This window comes from Drosophila willistoni, assembly GCF_018902025.1.
Source record: "Drosophila willistoni isolate 14030-0811.24 chromosome 2L unlocalized genomic scaffold, UCI_dwil_1.1 Seg168, whole genome shotgun sequence".
Classification (NCBI taxonomy): domain Eukaryota; kingdom Metazoa; phylum Arthropoda; class Insecta; order Diptera; family Drosophilidae; genus Drosophila; species Drosophila willistoni.
The window spans coordinates 14,769,064-14,791,145 of record NW_025814047.1 but is presented as its reverse complement, the minus strand read 5'-3'; positions in this window follow the sequence as shown (position 1 = coordinate 14,791,145).

The following is a 22,082-nucleotide window of genomic DNA, read 5'->3' as shown; positions in this document are numbered from 1 at the left end:
CAGATTTTTCGATTATAGCCAAGATTCATGCCGAATTGTTGATATTGACGATAGTCATATAAAATGTTTTAATTCTTTTAATATAAAATCTACCTTATAATTAAGTCTTATATTTGTCGTGGTATTTATTATGTGCAGCATCTTCAAATTATAACGTTTGTTGCAATGTTTTTGTTGGTCTATTATGCTGGCTGCGTCAAAATTTGGTTAATGTCCATGTTACGCTTGTGCACACATTGCTAATGTGAATATATGTATGTGCATATACACATGTACATACATATATGATCATGCTTAGCTGTATATTTATGTGAATATGTTTATGTGCATACATAAAGGATGGCCACGTAGTGGCTCTTTTGGCTCCCATGGCTCTTTACCGGCAGAGGCTGGGCAGAGAAAAAGGTCACTTTTGCGAGTCGACGCACACAAAAATTTGTGTGCCCCTGGACAGGGGGACGGACAAGTCCGAATTTTGCGGGGAGGGGGAAAAAGGTCGCGATCTCTAGCTCGCAACTTGTAGGCAGAGGGACGGACAAGTCCCGAATTTTGCGGGGAGGGGGAAAAAGGAACCCGATCTCGAGCATCAATAACAACCCTTATTTTTTACTTGTCCCTCACTCCCTCTGCCGACAAGCTGCGAGCTCGAGATCGCGACCTTTTTCCCCCTCCCCGCAAAATTCGGGACTTGTCCATCCCTCTGCCTACAAGTTCGACGACGATCGCTCGATCAACCCAAAAAAGGTCGTTTTATGACCCGTCATAAAACTCGAGCACACAAATTTTTGTGTGCGTCGACTCGCAAAAGTGACCTTTTTCTCTGCCCAGCCTCTGCCGGTAAAGAGCCGGCTCCCAAGTTAAAATTACCCTTGGCATATATCAATGTATACATATAGACATATTCAAGTGCACAATTATATTTTAATGCGTATATGTTTAATTGTTTATACTTGGAACAAAGTGTTACTAGTTGAGCTCATTGTATTAAATGATTATTTGTATGAATATACTACACCTCCCATTTTTAAAGAATAGCGTAATATTATGGAGTTATTATAATGATTATTGATAATTGAGTAAAGATAAAATAAAGGTAAAGTAAAGGTGTATCTTAGGAAAATTGTTTTTTATACCATACACCCATGGGGTGAAATGGTATATTAAAGTCGCCAAAATGTATGTAACACCCAGAAGGAAGCTTTTCCGACCCCATAAAGTATATATATTCTTGATCGGTATCAACAGCCGATCTAGCCGATCTAGTCGATCTAGCCATGTCCGTCTGTCCGTCCGTCTGTCCGTATGAATACCTAGATCTCGGAGACTGTAAGACCTAGAGCCACCAAATTTAGTATGTAGACTCGTGTAGTATGTTAAGTGATCAAGTTTATTTCAAATTTTTGCCACGCCCCTTTCCGCCCCCGCAATTTAAAAAAAGCTCCTATCTCAAAAACTATTCTAGCTAGAGACACCGTATTTGGTATGTATGTTTGCTTAGTAAATCCGCACATAGTATATTTTTAAAAAATTTGCCACGCCATTTCCATTTGCCATTTCCGCCCCCGAAATTTTGAAAAAAATCGATTATCTCCCGTAATATTCTACCTTGTGCAATCAAATTTGGCACACTTAAATTTGATACTAATATCCAGCAAAATACGAAATTTAATCAAAATCGGACGGAAATTGTATGAATTTATTTTCAATAATAGATGAATCTATAAAGATTTTTATGTATAGTTTTTTTAAATTACTTTCGATATTTTTTTTTAGGTATCTATCCTTATGTACTGTTTGTATCCTACTTTTATGGTTTCTAATTTTTATACCCTTGCAACCCTTGTTTTTTGAGTTTTTTCTTTGCATATTTCTTTCTTTTTCTTGTCAGCCAAACGTTCTAAACAGACGAGGAGAGCCATAATTGTTTTTGTTGTTTCTTTTGTTTTTTTTTTTTTGGATTTCGTGTTTTTTGTTAATGATGACACTTCAAACACTTTTTTTCTTAAATATTATTAGAAAAGTTTTCTTTTGTATTTTTGTAATTATAATTAAGATTTTTCTTTCTATACCAATGACCTCAAATGGTCCTATATAAGACGATTTTAATTTAATAATATGATTATAACGAATACGAAAAAATAAGGAACAAAAGCTCATAAAGATAGGTTAAAACCTTTTGTTTAGCAATTACTTTAATTTTTTTTTTTTCATAAATATTTCAAGTTTTGATCGTATTTGCTTGAATATGAATATTATTTGAAATGTATCTCAACTGTGTCTGAGTTGAGCCACAATTTAAGTATACATTTCATTTGTCTTTTTTTTAAAAATTCTTAAAAATTGTATGTAGGCTTGTATATAGTGCACAGGTTGTATATCTCGGATTCAGCCAGATCGGACCACTATTTAATATAGCTCCCATACAAACGACAAAATCAAAACAGTGACTTTTGTCAATAACTTCGTTATTTTTTGAGCTATTGTCGTGATTTTTATACGGGTGAGTTGATTACACCTATAAACGACTATGCCTATGTCTATGACTATTTGATCAAGATCGCGTGACTTTAGTCAGTAACTTCGATACTTTTAACGCGGTTGCTTTCAGATTAAGCATTTGTTAGTTTATTATATCTGTTAATGACTGTGTCGAATTTGATCAAGATCGGGTGACTACTTTTGATTGGAATGGCTACTAAATATTTTGTTAGGTCACATATTAATGTGACTATATATTCGTTGTCATGTTCCGATTTGGGTAGTGGACCAGCTGTATCCACTATCACTGTGTCGAAAACATTTACTGTTGTCTCGGTAAGGAACATTGGAGTTTTGTATGTGTCGTTGTTTTAGACCTCTAGCATTTTTGACATCTACGTACGTACTCTTTTATATGACGTGTCATATTGTTTCAGTAGTGGTGTCTTTTGATTTTCGCTAGCGTTCATCATGATATGTAGACAATATTTTTGTTTTTTTTTTTCTTTTAATTGGATCACCGGCTGGAGTTCCGCTACAAGTAATGATTTTTATAATTTATTGCCCATATATAAAAGTGTCTATTGAAATTGATTCAAAGATCTTTTCGCTCGGTGCCACTTTGAGTTGGCTGATCTTAGATGCACCGGCTTGCCATTCAAGCCTTTGAAAAACTGACCTAGGTCGAGAATTCCATTGGAGTTGTAAGATTCCAATTATTTACAAAGTCTGTTAAATGCTCATGTATATACCGAAACCGGTATTGTAGTATCGATTGTTAGTAATAAGTATCGATTGTTACTAATAAGTATCGATTGTTAGTACTAAGTATCGATGGTTAGCGATAAGTCCTCGATAGGTTGAGAGACGGCGTCTCTCTTCTCTTCCGGCGACGCAACGAGCAAGTTGCATCTGCGCAAAAGCCAAAGATTAAATCCGAACAATACAAACTAATCTTTATCATTTTTACTCAATAATTAGGTGTTTACAACTCAGAAGTGGGATGACCACCCGAAAGGATACATATTTCGGGACACGGCACGCCACACGTTCCACATCTAGGACGGCCGCCTCCACGCCCACCGCTGTTGGTGCACCCACTGCTGTGACTACCGCTGCAGTACCGAGAGCCGCTGTGCCGACTGCTGACACACGCGCCCCTGCCGGGCCCGCCGCTGCTGGGCCAACGGCCGACATACTCGCCCCTGCCGGGCCCGCCGCTGCTGGGCCAACTGCCGACACACTCGCCCCTGCCGGGCCCGCCGCTGCTGGGCCAACTGCTGATATACTCGCCCCTGCCGGGCCCGCCGCTGCTGGGCCAACTGCCGCCATACGAGCCTCTGCTGGGCTAACTGATGCCACATTCGCCCCTGCCGGGCCCGCCGCTGCTGGGCCAACCGCTGACATACTCGCCCCTGCCGGGCCCGCCGCCGCTGGGCCAACTGCCGCCATACGAGCCCCTGCTGGGCTAACTGATGCCACATTCGCCCCTGCCGGGCCCGCCGCTGCCGCAATCGCCCCTGCTGGGCCAACTGCTGCCATACTCGCCCCTGCTGGGCTAACTGCTGCCATACTCGCCCCTGCTGTGCCAACCGCTGCCATACTCGACCATGCCGGGCCAACTGCTGACATGCTTGCCCCTGCTGGGCCAACTGCTGCCATACTTGCCCCTGCTGTGCCAACTGCCACCATACTCGCCCCTGCCGGCCCCGCTGCGGCTATATTCGCCCCCGCTGTAACCGCTGCCGCCGCACCTGCCACTGCTGTACCCGCCGCCGCTGCCGCCTCTGCACCCGCTGCCACTGCTATACCCGCTGCCACTGCTGTACCCACCACCGCTACCGCCGCAACACCCGCTGCCACTGCTGTACCCACCACCGCTGCCGCCGCAACACCCGCTGCCACTGCTGTACCCACCACCGATGCACCCGCTGCCGCCTCTGCACCCGCTGCCACTGCTGTACCCGCTGCCACTGCTGTACCCACCACCGCCCGTGGCAGCGGTGCCACTGCTGTACCCGCCGCCGCTGCACCCGCTGCCACTGCTGTACCCGCCGACTATATGTCTGCCATGCGGGCTGCGGCCTCGCTCGCCGCCCCCGCCACTGGTCCCGACGCGGACCCATGGGAAGAGATGCCCGCTTTAGTGCCCTCCGTATCGACTGCCGCGGCCGCCATCACACCGGCCACTTCCGCCTCCCCCAGCCTGGATGAGCAACTGGTGACGCTACAGAAACAACATGAGTTGCTACAGCTACAGCATCAAATCCGCAAACTGCAGCAGGGGATTGACGAATCCCAAGCACCGAGGCAGCAAGTCTGTGACGTGAGTGTTATTGAGAGCATGGTGGCTCGATTTTCAGCGGATACCGCATACGATGTGAAGAAATGGCTGAACGATCTGGAAGACGCATTTGAAATTCTGCAGTTGAACGACCGCCTACGGTTGGTCGCATGCCGTCGTATGCTGGAAGGTACGGCGGCGGTGCTGCTGCGCACGGTATCGGTGCACAGCTACGAAGAATTGAAGGCAATACTCTTGCGAGAATTTGGACGCTCGTGTAGCATCGTGGCCGGCACATCAAGGCAGGCGAGGGATGTTTAAGATTCGCAATCGAGATGCAGGAGATTGCCATGAATGCTCCGATTCCGGAGAACGAGCTGGTCGACTTGATCATTGATGGACTGCGGGACAACTCTACTCGAGTCGGCATGCTGTACTCAGCTCGGACAATGGCTGAACTGAAGCACCTACTGGAACGCTACGAGCGCCTCCGTATGCTGGCCGCTGCCTCCAGACAAAGCAATAGTGTGAAGGCGCAGCCAACAACAACTGCCGTGGCGCCTGGAAACAAATCGTCAGGCACCGTCACGAGTGAGACCAGATGCTTCAACTGCTCAGGATGGGGGCATTACAAGAGTCAATGCCCGAAACCAATGAGACCTCCGAATTCATGTTTCAAGTGTGGCATAGTGGGCCACAGCTACAAAAACTGCCCGTCTCGAATTGGGAATGCCACCAATATCACTGCCGCCGCCGCTGATGAAGCGGGAGATCGACTAGACCATTTACAACTGGTGAGTGTTGCTTTTGCTTGTGATGAAGTGCAAGATAGGAGATTTATAGATATGTTTTCTCTCTTTGATTCGGGCAGCCTAAAGAGTTTTATCCGTCAATCTGAAGTCCCCTCCAACTGCCGTCTTAGCCCCCGTACATTGAACTGCCGTGGTTTAGGAAATAGCCAACTTCTGTCCTTAGGCCAAGTCCAGTGTAGGGTTCGCCTCCGCAACACACATACAATACATACGTTTGAAGTCCTGACGAACCAAGCAACCGAACTGCCGATGATTATAGGTAGAGATCTTCTGTATAAAATTAATATTAGACTCTGTAAACTGAAATATGAAAAAGAATCGTTGATACTCATGAATAAACCGACTGAATGTATAAATCCAAAACTTACTGCTGTTCTGAAGTCCTTTGACATATTTATGGAAGAGAGAGTGATACTGCCGTATGATAGGAATGAGATTGTATCTGCCGAATTGTTGTCTGATTCTCCCCTTCCGAAAACTTCTGCTGTACCTTCGGAAACATTGAACGATGCACTTATGGCGATAAATGCCATTGAGCTCCCTGCTGTCAGTGAATTAGACTTTGATATAGAGCCCGCGTTACGGGAAGAGCAAACCGCAGCCCTTAAGTCTATTATTTCCACTTCGTATGTACAAGTTGATCCAGATTTAATCAAGCCCATGAACTATGAGATGAAAATAGAATTGACTAGCCAAACTCCGATTTTCTGCCGCCCCCGCCGTCTGTCGCACCACGAACGCATCGAGGTGCATGAGATTTGTGACGATCTCTTGAAAGCTGGCATTATTCGCCACAGTAGTTCCCCTTACGCTGCCGCGATTGTCCCTGTACGCAAAAAGGACAACACCCTAAGAAAGTGTGTAGATTACCGCCCGTTGAACAAAATTACAGTTCGAGATCATTTTCCGATTCCTCTGTTAGATGATTGCATTGAACATCTGGGTGGCAAATCATTCTTCACTATCTTGGACTTGAAGAACGGTTTCCACCATGTGAAAATGCACCCAGACTCAATCAAATATACTTTGTAACCCCTGATGGCCAGTTTGAATATGTACGCATGCCCTTCGGACTTTGTAATGGCCCTTCCGTGTTCGCTAGATTCGTTTATTTTGTCCTTAAGGAATTTATAAGCCTAGGTCAACTGGTGATATATATGGACGACATTCTAGTCGCGTCGCATGACTTTGAAACCCATATTAAGAATGTGGATACTTCGGCAGGCACGAACAAAAAGGTTATCAGGCGGTATCGTGGTCCGTATGTGGTTCATAAAAAACTTCCGAATGACCGATATGTTATCCGGGATGTAGAGGGCTCCCAAATCACCCAACTACCATATGATGGGGTCCTAGAAGCCTCCAAATTAAAGCTATGGGTTGCCCCTGATCAAGATTGCACTTCTGATAGCCAAACAAAGGCGACACCTGCCACTTAAGATTCTTATTTACCCCCCTTCGTTGTTAACAATTGGAATCGAGGTCGATTCCTCGTCAGGGCGGCCGAGTTGTAAGATTCCAATTATTTACAAAGTCTGTTAAATGCTCATGTATATACCGAAACCGGTATTGTAGTATCGATTGTTAGTAATAAGTATCGATTGTTAGTAATAAGTATCGATTGTTAGTACTAAGTATCGATGGTTAGCGATAAGTCCTCGATAGGTTGAGAGACGGCGTCTCTCTTCTCTTCCGGCGACGCAACGAGCAAGTTGCATCTGCGCAAAAGCCAAAGATTAAATCCGAACAATACAAACTAATCTTTATCATTTTTACTCAATAATTAGGTGTTTACAGAGTATATACATATATCACCTTATGACCCTAGCAAAAGTTCATTATTTTTAACTGTACAGCTTTTCTTGTAACTTTGTCGCCTGGTTGTGACTTTCAGGACTTTAATTTCGGTGTCTTGTAAGACGGATATTGTAATAAACAGGGCATCTGCCCCGACATTGTCTTTTCCTTTAAGGTATTCTATTGTGAAATTACCTCGGTTGCCTCGACTATATCCATTTTGTCGCTGTTGGAAGTACAGTACAGTATTTGACTGTCCTATTACTTCAATACAGATGTTTACGTATTTGGAAATGGCTTCATTCATATTATTGAATGTGCCTGCCTGCATGATAAGCTTTAGTTTATCAATGGCAAGTGTTGTGCTATACTTATTCACTAAATCAGGGGACAAACCGTCACTAATATAGGCTCCTTCTAGGGAACCAATTTTTCTACCTCTGGGTATATTGATTGACAGCTTTACTCTTTTGTTGTTGTTTAAGTAAATGATAATGATTTTTTTCGTTTTGTTGATGTCGGTTGATTTGTTGTTTGTGTTCCAAAAAAAAAAAAAAAATCGCGAATTGACTATTTAGTACCCGGTTTCTATAATTCTTTTTAAGACTACGACAACAAGGGTTACCCATTTCGAAACTATTTTTATATTACAGAATAAAATCTTGTTTTTTGAGTTTTTTCTTTGCATGTTTCTTTTTTTTTCTTGTCAGCAAAATTAGAACGTTTGGCTGACAACAGACGAGGAGAGCCGTAATTGTTTTTGTTGTTTCTTTTGTTTTTTTTTTGGATTTCGTGTTTTTTGTTAATGATGACACTTCAAACATTTTTTTCTTAAATATTATTAGAAAAGTTTTCTTTTGTATTTTTGTAATTATAATTAAGATTTTTCTTTCTATACCAATGACTATATGAATATTATTTAAAATATTCAAAATAAAATGTTATGGATTCATGCCTATTTAAAATTTTTTTTTTTTTTTGAAAAGAGAGAGAAAAAAAAAGTATCTCAACTGTGTCTGAGATGAGCCACAATTCAAGTATACATTTCATTTGTCATTTTTTTTAAAAATTCCTCAACCACATTGTTAGTAATAGCCTATCAAAAAAAGTTAGTAGTTCGCAAGATGCACTTTCGTTCTTCATCTTACTTATGGAGCTTATATTTAAAATTATTAAATGAGGCAAGTTAAGGCTTGCGCATTTCTGCGGCCCCTTGCGTTTCTTCGTTCTTTGGCGGATATCAGCTTTCAGCTTTTTTTTTGGTTTTGTTGGTTTCTTTGTTTGTGTAGGTTTTGCGTTATGAGACCGGTACTCAGATATTTTGAGTGGGCGCGGTCCATCGTTGGGATACAGCTATAACGCTTCCTTTAGCGTTGGTGCGTCCCTGTGCTCGATAGGAGCAGATTCCGCAAAGGGAATATCCTCGCCGTTGTTCATTCGTGGTTTTGTTTTTCTTGTTGGTTTTTTTGATGTTGTTTTGTTTTTCTTTTTGTTTTATATCATAAACAGAAGAACAACAACACTAACGTTTGGTTTGTAAATAATACGAATATAGAATTTTCGACCGACGTAAAAGCGTTACTGGCGCAAGGCCCAAAGTTCTTAATCCCAGTGGAGAAGAGAAAATTCCCACTCCTTAAATATATAGACGGAGAGGAGTTAGTACACCTTCACAAAATTTTCTTTTTTAATAAAAGACCGCAAAACATCTAACAAATCAGATCGTGCAATACTTGACACAGTGCACTCTGGGCTGAATTGCCAAATAAGTGGCATAAAGTCGAATAACGCTGTGAGGAATATTATAAATCATAATAATATCCCACACAACAAACCGGCAGCGAAGCAATCCAACGGTGTAAATAACGCATCAGATACAAGATACAGCCGAGACACAAACCAGATGTACGATATACAACCAATCGCGTCACCGGTCGATCGAACCAATGCAACGCAAATAAGTTACGATCAAACGCAATGGATCGAACCACACGCAACCGCAAACGATTTCGTACAAGCGGGAAGATGCGTGGGAAGCATAAGGCGATAAGTCGGCAACCACATATACGAGATACGATATACGATACGGTTACGATCAAACACGATCGATCGAACCGCTCGCAACCGCGAGCAATTTCGTACAAGCGGGAAGATGCGTGGGAGGCATAATAGGCAAAATCGGACATGTAAGAGCAAACAAGTGCAAGCGAAAAAGGGCATTGGCCCATTGAGACAGTTTAAGAGCACAGAGAGGCCACAATAGAGATGCATGCATTAACATACAATGCATGCATGAATACGCTGAATAAGCATACACCCACAATACACGTATGCTATGCGTGTATGACAGCGAGAGGGAGTACCGGTGGCCAATGGGTGCTGTCTGCCTACGTCACGCATTAGAGATCAAAAGCAGTGCCGAAATTATGCGAACAAAAGTGAGGGCTAAGCAAGCCCACGAGACGGGTGCGGGGAATGCATGGTGCCGAAACAAAGCCAAGTGAGGGCCATGCTAATGAAACGGGGAGTAGGGGGGAGAGTAAAGAACTTGTAAAACGATAATGGTTTGTGGAGTGGAAAAGGGAATGTGCAAGGGGGAGGGATGAGCAATGGGGAAGTCCGCTATCTAATGGATATTATGCGTGCGTTGGATTGCGGTTTTAAATAAAAGTAATTAACAATATATATTGAGTTAATCAGGCTAATTAGTACTAAATTATAGATTAAGTTTAACGAATATATGCATAATATTAATATGAAAATAATATGAGCGAAGTATGGGTATGACAAGCGGATTGAGGGGAGCGACGGGCGACGGCAGCGCCGCCAGAAAAGGGAAAGCAGCGAAAAGTAAACGGGATACGTGTGGCGGCCAATGGGAAGGCGACGCCAACATAAGAAAGTGATGCAAGTCAATATGTACAAGCAAGAAAGACAAGGACAAGGAATAAATGGGCGCGCAGCCACAGAGAAAGTGGACATATGCGCCAATGATTTATTTTATTTATTTATTTATTTATTTATTTACGTCAACTAACACAGCAGTCGACGAAAAAGCTTAAGCTAAAGACAGATAGTAATTAAATGAAGAAGGTAGCTTAGCTTTATACACAACTAAACATCCCCGACCCGGTGGAGGTGTTTTATTTGCACAAGGTGCCAGCTATGCCCCGATTCACAGCCAATGTGGCCAGGGATGAGTTGCAGCCAATCCAAGTCCAGAATATTTTCATTGGTTTCGCTGTAGATGATTAAAAAGTATAGCGCGAAGGGAAGTGACAGAAAGATGAGGAGAGATAAGGTGAGAAAGGTTGTTAAAAGATTGGCAAAGAACACGAAGAGGTTCGTGAAGAGAGTAGTTAGTCAGACATCTACTAAGGTAAATAGGAAAAAAGTTTCTGGTCCGACGTGAGGGAACACAAAAATACAGCGTATCTAGTAAATTGGTAGAAATGACTTCGCCGTTGACTAGTTTATGGAGAAAGAGAATGCCAAAAACAAGCCTACGGTTATAAAGTGAAGGAAGATTAATAAGAAGAAGTCTGTCAGAATAAGAAGGTAGGCGAAGACCCGGGTCCCAATTTAGACCGCGTAGCGCAAACTTAAGGAATTGCTTCTGTACCGATTCAATACTACGCTGGTGAACATCATATTGCGGGTTCCACACTGGCGAGCAATATTCTAGAGTAGGGCGAACTAACGAAGTGTATAAAACCTTTGTTACATAGGGATCATCAAATTCTTTGGCCCAACGTTTAATGAAGCCGAGAAGGCTGCTTGCTCTGTTGACAATTGAAGAAATATGAACATTAAATGAAAGTTTAGGGTCAAACATAACGCCTAAGTCTTTGAATGATGGAACACAATCTAACAGAACAGACTTAATAGAGTAATGAGCTAGGAGCGGAGACAAACGACTGAAAGTCATAAAAGAACACTTAGAGGCATTAAGGTGTAATTTATTAACGTGGCACCAATCACAGAACGCATCGAGATCTGATTGCAAGTACTGTTGGAAAGAAGGATCATTATAGGAATAACAAATCTTGACGTCATCCGCAAACATGAGCACGCGTGAATGAGCCAAGGCCAAAGGCAAATCATTTATAAACAATGTAAGTAATAGTGGGCCCATATGACTGCCTTGGGGTACACCTGACGTAACTCGAACAGTTTTAGATATCGAGGAACGAAAAGACACCTTTTGGGTTCTGCCAATAAGATACGACTTTAACCAACCCAATAATTTTGGTGAAAAACCCATGATGTTAAGTTTCGCGAGAAGCAAAGAATGATCAACCGTATCAAAAGCCTTACTGAAGTCAGTATAAATAACATCAGTTTGACACTTTTTACGGAAGCCATGGTGTACAAGGGTAGTCAATTCTAAAAGGTTGGTAAGCGACGAACGACCTTTCATGAAACCATGCTGACAAGGAGAAATAGTGGATCTGGATAGATGTTGAAGAGAAGACGTAATAATTTTCTCAAACAGTTTAGGTATTGCCGAAAGTTTGGCAATGCCACGGTAGTTGGAAACATCCGATTTGCTACCCTTTTTAAAAAGCGGAATAATAAATGACTCCTTCCAAATATCAGGAAATCTACAAGTCTCACTCGATATAAAGAATAACCGAGCTAAAGGCTTAGATAGGAAAATAGAACACATTTTAAGGATGCAACTAGGTATATCATCAGGCCCGGGAACGAAGGAAGACTTCATAGATGACAAGCTAGAGAGAATACAGTCTTCAGTAAAACTGGGAAAAAACATACAATTTAAATGTGGGATTGAAAAGGGATAGGGTGTGGGATCCGAAACAGTAGTAGAATATGTCGACTGAAAAAATTTAGCAAACAGATCTGCAATATCTAAATCATTATTAGCAGACTGGTCGTTAAGTCTGAAGGTGGAAGGTAGGACATTAGAGCGTCTTTTGGAATTGACAAAGTTGTAAAATCTTTTGGGGTTATTATAAAATTCAGCCTTACAGCGAACGAGATAATTGTTGTAGCATTGAGTATTTAAAAGACAAAATTGAGATTTGGCTATACAATAATTTGCATAGTCATGTCGCGAACCAGTTTTTTTAAATCTTTTAAAATATCTCGATTTAATGTTACGAAGATTAGAGAGCCTACGTGTGAACCAGACTGGCGAGCTGGAGACGGTAGAGACATTCACATAAGGAACGCATTTATCAATTAGAGAATTAAGAGCAGAATAGAAAAACTTCACTGCACAATCTATATCGCAGCACTCAAATAGAAACGACCAATCAAAAGAAAAAATAAGGCTGTTAAGAAGATTGAAATTTGTTTTACGAAAACATCTACGACGAGAATTTGAGATGTTTTTAAATAAATTAGTAACGGAATTGTAAGAAATAGTAACTTCGATGGTAGGATGATAAGGATCTTCAGGTTTCACTAGTGGCTGTGTTTGCGATACAGCACTAACAGTGGGATCAGAGACAAAAACAAGATCAAGGATTCTTTTAGAACAGTTAAGGAAAGAATTCAACTGATATAGTGGACATTCAAGTAGGCTATCAAGAAAAACATGTTGAGATGAAGGAATTAAGAAAGATAGATTATCATCAACAAGCCAAGAAATATTAGGCAAGTTAAAATCACCTAAAACTATAAGAACATCACGATCTTTAAGACGACCAAAAATAGTTCGCAAAGCATCAGCATGGTGCACGTAGATCATGATATCAGAAGCTGGAGGAATATAAGAACAAGAGATATATAGGCTAAAGTTAGAACATGTAACTTCGACGCAAATAAACTCAACACCTAAGGGGAGATCAATCGGCACCACACTTGAAGACAGATTCGAGTTTACAGCAATGAGTACTCCACCGCCACGACGACCAACACGATCAAGCCTATAAGAAATAAAATTATTAGAAAGAATTTCATTATCTAAAACAGAGGAGTTAAGCCAAGTTTCAGAGAAAGCTAATATGTCAGCTGAAAAGGTTTGGCTATCACAGAAAAGGTTCGACAGCTTGGTAAGAAGTCCTCTTACGTTTTGATAATGAATGCAAAGACTAGACGTTATTAGTTTTTTGAAGCAGAAGATAAAGTAGGAAGGTGGACAGGCAACGGACGAGAGCGCTTATTGGGCGCAAACTCGTGTACAACTAGGCCCTCTGGCCAAAAATTAGGGTCAACCATAGCTGAGAAGTACTCATTTGGTACTGTAATTTTAAAAGAGGAGATTTCGCGAGGCCTAGAAAACTTAAACTTTTGAATTAAAACCTTAGCAGGGCAAATATTACAAATGTAAGCTGCCACAGACGACTCAGAAGTATCTGGAGCAAGCCTAGAAATAAATAATTGTTTGCGATGAGGCACTACAGTTAGTGGAGGCGGAGGAGCATTGGGATCCGCAAGTGATTGAGAGCCGGCATGATCCTGTGATTGATCAGAGTTCCCGTGAGGGATAGATTGAGGTACACCAGGGCTTGTAATGGGTACTTCAATCTGAAAAGAAGAGCATAAAGAGGAACAAGAAGATGGTGTAGGCGAAAGTAAAATCGGAGAGGAAGTAATAGAGAGAGCTGGCGACTGCTTACGAGGCAACTCAAGGGTACATTTCTTGTGCAATTTCTCAGAAGGTGCAACAAATTTGAATTGCGACAATAATTGAACGCTAGAGTCACACTCGTTTGACAGCTGTTTGGCCAGTTTGTTTAAAGAAAGAAACCTTAAACGAAGATCTCTATACATACGGCTAAAATCAAGCTGCTGGCTGGCACAAGATGGGCAAGTCCAGCGCATTAAGCCAAGCTCAGGCTTAGACACAGACAAACCAGAAAATTTGTCGTAGTCGCGGCCATTGAGGCCAGCACATTTTAAGTGAATAAGATTATCGCAGAGCCAACAAGATATTGCTCTATACTGATCATCAAAACGATCAGAATGTTTGCAATTAGGTAAACAACAAGCCATTGAAAAGCCGAAAGAAAGGCAAAAAAAATTATATATATATAAGAATATATAGAAAAATTAAATTCACAGCACAAAGATAATTATTGATAAATAATCAATGACGGGACTTTCACCACGCATAGCTACAAGTGGATGCGTGGGTGAAAGCAGAGGGCCGATGAAAATGTACCAGCTGTATAGCGGTACTACACCAATCTATTCCTGAGGCCGTGGGAGCTACCTATATAAAGGCAACGCCCATCAACCAAGGATCATCAAGTCTACAAGTCCTGATCAACCAAGGGAGTTTTTAAGGCCTTACGAGTAACCTTAAAAGCTTAGACTAGTGAAACAAAGCAAGTGAAAGGATCAAAAAAAGTCAGAATAATTTGAGAAGGCCTTACGAGTAACCTCTCAAATTATCCTGTAACCAGCAAGTCCTTGGAATAGGTCTAGAACACCGTGCCCAGGCAAGAATTAAGAAAGGTCAAACTGCTCCAGGACGATTCCCAGCATATTGGAAGGTACACGGATATATCCTGTTACCGAAATTCCAGGATCTATATATCGTGACGAACACCAATTACTGCGAGAATTCCGCCCTACAACAAACGGCCACAGGATCTATCCTTGGGGCTACGAGCACGCAAAGACCATCTTAGAAACGCAGTCAGAGGCACTGAGGTGAAAATAACATCCCTAGAAGACCAGAATACGCCAGGAGCGTGAGAGTAAAGCCAGAGGATATATCCTACGGCCAATTAACGCGCCGGTATTATTCTGAAAGGGGAGACATCAGACAGGATATTCGTATCACAAGTCCGGAGCAGGAACCAGAGGAGACACAAGGAACGAGAGACGGACCAGGATCGAGCGTCGAGGGACCCCAGTCATAAGCGGCACTGCCCAAGTTCGGGACTCCTTTAGAGAAACTTGTCATATCCAACCAAGCCCATAAACAATCGTAAATAAACATACCACCAAAACTAATCATTAAACAAACGTGTTCTAATTTCACCGGGGCACAAAATAAATTTTGTTGTGCCGAACCTAGCCCAAGAGATAGCATAGATATCCCAAGGGACGAGAAAGGATCGTTACAACTGGCGTCCAACGTGCTATACTGGTGATATTTAGAAATAAAATCTACAGTTTGTAAATCAAAAAAAAAAAAAGATCAAAATGGGAAAAGGATGGATTTACCGCATGAAGGAGGATCTGGTACAGACAGGCCAAAGGATCGGGATCGAAATAACCGGCACAGTGAAGGAAATGAGGAAACAGCTAGGCGAGTGGGTAGAAAGGAATGAAACGGATCCAGACTGGAAGGAGGAAATAAATAGATTGGAAACAAAGTACTCGAAAAATCTGAAAATGAAAACAATAGCAAGCACATCAAAAACATGCGAAAATGGCATAGACAAGGAGGCTGAGGAATTCCAGAAAATCAACATCGCCACACTAGCAATTCCTCCATATTTACCACCAAGATGGGGAAGCGAAGGAGCCCTAGATAGCGCAGAGACAAAGAGGGACATAAGGAGACAAACGATAGACCACCGAATACGCCAAGGTGGCAAAACAAGTGTGGGAGTGGACATTCAGATTCGATGGCAATTCCAAACCGCTAGATTTCATAGAACAGATCGAGTGGTCAGCAGACATGTATGGCATCGAGCTGGACATGATCCCGAGAGCAATGCCAGAACTACTGAAAGACAGAGCACTCAAATGGTACGTCGCAAACAATAAGCAGTGGCGAACATGGAAGGAATTTGATGAGGGCTTCAAGAAATACTTCTTGCCGAGGGGATTCTTCAACAAATTGGCTGATCAAGTGAAAAATCGCAAACAAAACAGAAATGAGTACTTCAAGGACTATATGGTGGACATGCAAACATTGATGAGACCCCTTAAAATACCAGAGTACGAACAATTGGAGGTCATATTGGAAAATTGCACTCCAGATTTAAAAATATTCGTTCGGCCGCACAGGGTCAGAAACCTAGATGAGCTGATGCAGTTGGCAGAAGAACACGAGATGCTCGAACAGGAGCGATTCGATTTCCATCGCGGAAACAATGCTCAAAGAACACATAACAACCAATCAAACCACAGAGGAGGAAATAATCACGGGCCACCAGTCACACAGTGCCGAAGATGCCAGGACAACAGCATGGAGAATCATTCGAGACCAAACCAAGAAAACAAAAACATCCAAGACGGAAAAGTCTTGAACCCAAATCAGGCGTGCCGCAGGTGCGGGGGAGCCGGACACTGGGCCAGGGAATGCAACAATCAGAGACTCAATTTCTGCTGGCAGTGTGGAAAGATTGGAAAAAGGACAAAAGAATGTTGCTGGAGTTCGGGAAACGAAAGGCGGTTCCAGCCTATCCGGGGCGAGCAGGGACCCAGCCAACAAGCTCCTCACCACTAATAGGCCAACTAGTAGAGGAAGAGGATCAATTGTCAGCGATTATCGAAGTAGCAGGAATCCAGATAAAAGCGACAATTGACTCCGGAGCCACGAGTAGCTTCATCAGCAAGCAGATGTTGGAAATAGTGAGGAATAAGGGAAAATGGGAGAACACACACAAACAGGTATACATGGCAGACGGAAAGGTGCGAGACATTGAAGAGCAATGGACAGGATACGTGAGATTCGGGGATAAGGAAATCCACATGCCATTCCTGGTCATGCCAGAAGGAATGGATGCGCTAATCTTAGGGTGGAATTTCCTCCGGATTATGAACACAGAAATATCGTGTGGAGGCCACAAAGTGGGAATACCGACAGTAAAGCGAATACAGGGTAGGCTGGTAGAAAGAATATCCATCATGGTCACTCAGAATAGTGATCAACGCGAAATACAAAGTTTTCTAAATCAGGAATTAAAGGAATTAGGGAAAGTTAAGGGACTCTCAAAGGTGGGGATACATCGCATAACGATGAAAGACGATATCCCAATAAAACAAAGGTATTACCCAAAAAATCCAAAAATACAAGGAGAAATCAACGCAAAGGTCGACGAACTGTTGACAATGGGATGCATAGAACCATCGCAAAGCCCATATAGCTCACCCATAGTGATGGTGAGAAAGAAACAGACAGGCAAATGGAGATTATGTGTAGATTTTAGACAGATTAACGCAAAATCTATAAAGGATGCATACCCAATGCCACGCATCGATTACATCTTGAATCAACTACGCGAAGCAAAATTCATAAGCAGTTTAGATCTGAAGGACGGATACTGGCAGATTCCGTTAGAAGAGAAAAGTAGACCAATGACGGCATTCACAGTCCCAGGGAAAGGGTTATTCCAATGGAAAGTGATGCCATTCGGTTTACACTCAGCATCAGCAACTTTCCAGCGCGCACTGGACCAAGTCATTGGCCCAGAAATGATACCAAACGCATTCGCATACCAAGATGACATTGTGATAGTGAGCAAAACAATCGAAGAACACATGAATCATCTACAAGAAGTGTTCAGGAGATTGAAAGAAGCAAACTTGAGAATTAATGCCGAGTGAAAAGAGCTAAAATTTCTAGGCCACTTGGTGACAGAAAACGGTATTGCAACGGACCCAGAAAAGGTGGCCGCAATAGCCCAATTAGAACCAGCAACTTGCACAAACGAATTACGCCAGTACTTAGAAGTGGCATCTTGGTACAGACGGTTCGTACCGGGTTTTGCAGCACTAACACACGCATTAAACGAACTGCTAAAGAAAAGAACAAAGTGGCACTGGAACGAGAAGCATCAGGCAGCATTCGATGCTGTAAAGGAAATGCTGACGAGTGGCCCGGTATTGGCATGTCCAGACTTCACAAAAATGTTCGTGCTCCAGACGGATGCAAGTAACATTGGGCAAGTGGGATTAGGAGCCATATTGGTACAAAACACTGAGGATGGAGAGAGAGTGCTATCATATATGTCAAGAGAATTAAACCCAGCAGAAAAGAACTATTCGGCAACAGAAAAAGAATGTCTGGCGATAGTATGGGCAATACGCAAACTAAAACCATACCTTGAAGGATACCGATTTAAAGTGGTAACAGATCACATGGCGTTGAAGTGTTTGAATAGTATAGAGAGCCCTACGGGCCGTATAGCCCGATGGGCACTAAAACTGCAACAATACGATTTCGAAATAGCATATCGAAAAGGCAAATTAAACATTGTCGCCGATGCTTTGTCAAGACAACCAATGGAATGGTGCAAAAGAATAGTAGACAATAGTGCCAGATTACGACAAGCAAACAAAGAGTGTGGGTGGATTCAAGACATAATGGGAAAAATAAAACAACAACCACAGAAATATCCGGATTACATTATAGAAAATAGCCAGGTATACAGGAACATTCCGCACAGAGCAGTCCAAGAAGAAGTGGTATCATGGAAACTATGTGTGCCAAAAACCCTACGTAATCAAGTAATGGCCGAAAACCACACTGCGACAACAGCAGGGCATACAGGGAGCAGGCGAACTACTGCCAGGACCGCAGCAAGATATTACTGGCCAGGAATGCAACGAGATATCAGGACATTTGTAGGAAAGTGTACGATATGCAAACAATACAAGCCCAGCCAACAGCAGGCAGCGGGAAAGATGCTAACACAAATACCGGAAGAACCATGGGCCACAGTATGCGCTGATTTTGTGGGACCATTGCCAAGATCGAAACACGGAAATTCGATGCTACTAGTAATCATTGACAGATTTTCGAAATGGACAGAACTGATACCGATGCGGAAGGCAACTGCAGAGAATCTAGTTAAGGCCTTTCGAGAGAGGATACTATCTAGATTCGGAGCTCCGAATGTGGTCATAACGGACAATGGAGTTCCATTCACTAGCAGAATATTCAAAAAAAATGCTAGAGGAATGGGGATGCCAACACCAACTGACAGCACCGTACACCCCACAAGAGAATCCAACCGAGGGAGCAAATAGAACAGTAAAAACAATGATTGCTCAGTTTACGGGGGAAAATCAACGCAACTGGGATGAAAGTTGGCCAGAAATAACACTAGCGGTAAATACAAGCCAATCAGAGTCAACAGGATTTACGCCAGCGTATGTAATACAGGGGCGTGAACCAAGAATGCCGGGTGCACTATACGATAATGTCACGATAGGCACAGGGAAGCAAATGATATCACCAGAAGCGAAGGTAAAACAAATGCAAGAGCTGTTCGAACTAATACGGCGAAATCTGGAGACGGCTGCACAGGATCAGGCTCGGCATTACAATCTAAGACGAAGAGAATGGAGACCAGTAATTGCAGCAACAGTATGGGCAAAAGAACACCACCTTTCAAATGCTGCAGAAGGATTCGCAGCAAAGCTGGCACCAAAGTTAGGAGGCCCGTATATAGTGATAGGCTTTGTATCTCCGGTCATATGCAAATTACGGCACAAAGAAACGGGAAAAAGCAGACAAGCACATATCAGCCAGATGAAGCACCAAATATGCGAGGAAGAGGATGGCAAGAAAGTTGATGAGCAATGAGTATGGACGACTCTAATGACATGGCAGCGAGAAATCTGCACAGACCGGCCGGCTGAACAGAGGACTCAAAAACATGACATAGAGCTAAAAATCTCAAAGCACGATATTACGTATGTATTAGTGAGTCACCGCGACGCACATACACATGCGCATGCTATTATGCATGTATTGGTGGAGTATCACGACGCATTAGAATATGCAACTATGCCAAGAGAGCAAGGGCAAGGTGGAGAAATCCTAAATATCGGTAAATAGCAAAGAAATGACCGAATGCTAATGCGAGGTTTCATGCGTGCCAATGTCATAATCAAGAGACACTCAAAGTTTATCACTCGGCGAGTAAACAACCAAATCAACAAAAGAAAACCAATATGAACGCATTTAATGCAAATAATGGCCAGGATGAAGGCGTAGATCGACGAGGTGCGGCACCGCGGGCCAACATGGAACGCGGTGACTGGCACGGGTCCGAGGAGGAGTCCGACGACGATGTGCCGGACATAGCAAATCCGGCCATCGCCGCCTCCTCGGATGAGGAGTTTGATGAGGACGTGGGTGATAGCACGGATAGTGGCTACACCACAATGGAGGAGTCGGATGGTGGACTCGAGACGGCAGAAGAAGGGGAGGAGGAGTTCGTCGACGAGCCGGTAGTGGCAGACCGGTTCTATGATGAGGAACGCATGTGGAGGGAGCTGGACGAGGCGGTCCAGCTTATGGAAGAGAAAGAGTGGGAGAGAGAAGAGCCGAGCAGCGAGGCTGAGGAGGCGCCGTGGGAGGACCACAGGCGATACCAGATGGTGGATCCAGAGGAGTTTCTGGAGAGTCGAAGTGGGCGGAACAGCCCGGAGTACGCGCCATGGGACGACGTGTCCGAGCAACCGGCACAAGTATGGAAGCCAGCACGGCCGCCGACTCCGTTTCGTATGGTGGACTACATGTCCGAAGCCAGCGAATCGGAGGAGGAGTCCGTGGCTGGTGCGGGTGAGGCTGAGGGAAAGGCCAGCCAAACGCCTGGAAATGATGGAAATGTGGTGCCAGGCGACCCATGTTGGCAACACATGTGAGTGTGCCAACAGGTGGCACAACTACGAGAAGCAGACAGGGCACGGCAGGAGGCGGCGAAATTGGCTCAGGCCAGGGAACAGCTGGCGGCGTTGATGGAGAGAGAGAGGCGAAACCAAGAGCTAGAACGCCAGATTGAGTACCGAGAATTCCCGTGGGTGTGGCCCAGGCCAACATTAAACAGACAAATGTCTGCACCCACGGGGCCCAGGGAAATTTCTAGGCCTGCGGTGGCCCGCCAGGAGTCATGCCCGGTGCCAGAAGGGCACGAAAGGTACGAGGAGGTACAGCCGGAGGAGTGGCCAGAGGCGGTGGCGGCAATTGTGGGCCAAATGGCGCAACAGGAAGGGCCGAGGAGAGTTAGATTAGTGTGGGCGGGACAAACTAGGTATAGGATTAGGATAGCTCAAGGGGTAATTCGGGTGTATCGGGAAAGAAGGGTATAATAAGTAGGATAATTAGATGTAAGTTAGGGATAAGAAAAGATGCGGAACGGGCCAAGAGAAAAGAAAAAAAATATCCCACAAGGGATATACAAAGAAAATATAAAAGATACTCAGTAAGCGCCAATAAGAAAAGATGCCAAAGGGCCAATAAAAGATGCGATCTGAGTCGGAAAAAAAAGAGAGAAAAATTGGCAAAGCCGAAAAAAAAAAAACATGGAAAAATGAAACAAGAAAACACACATAGAAAATAAACACAAGGTACAAGGGACAGGGGAGGGCAAATCCCTCACGAAGAAGGGGGGGAGTGTGAGGAATATTATAAATCATAATAATATCCCACACAACAAACCGGCAGCGAAGCAATCCAACGGTGTAAATAACGCATCAGATACAAGATACAGCCGAGACACAAACCAGATGTACGATATACAACCAATCGCGTCACCGGTCGATCGAACCAATGCAACGCAAATAAGTTACGATCAAACGCAATGGATTGAACCACACGCAACCGCAAGCGATTTCGTACAAGCGGGAAGATGCGTGGGAAGCATAAGGCGATAAGTCGGCAACCACATATACGAGGTACGATATACGATACGGTTACGATCAAACACGATCGATCGAACCGCACGCAACCGCGAGCAATTTCGTACAAGCGGGAAGATGCGTGGGAGGCATAATAGGCAAAATCGGCCATGTAAGAGCAAACAAGTGCAAGCGAAAAAGGGCATTGG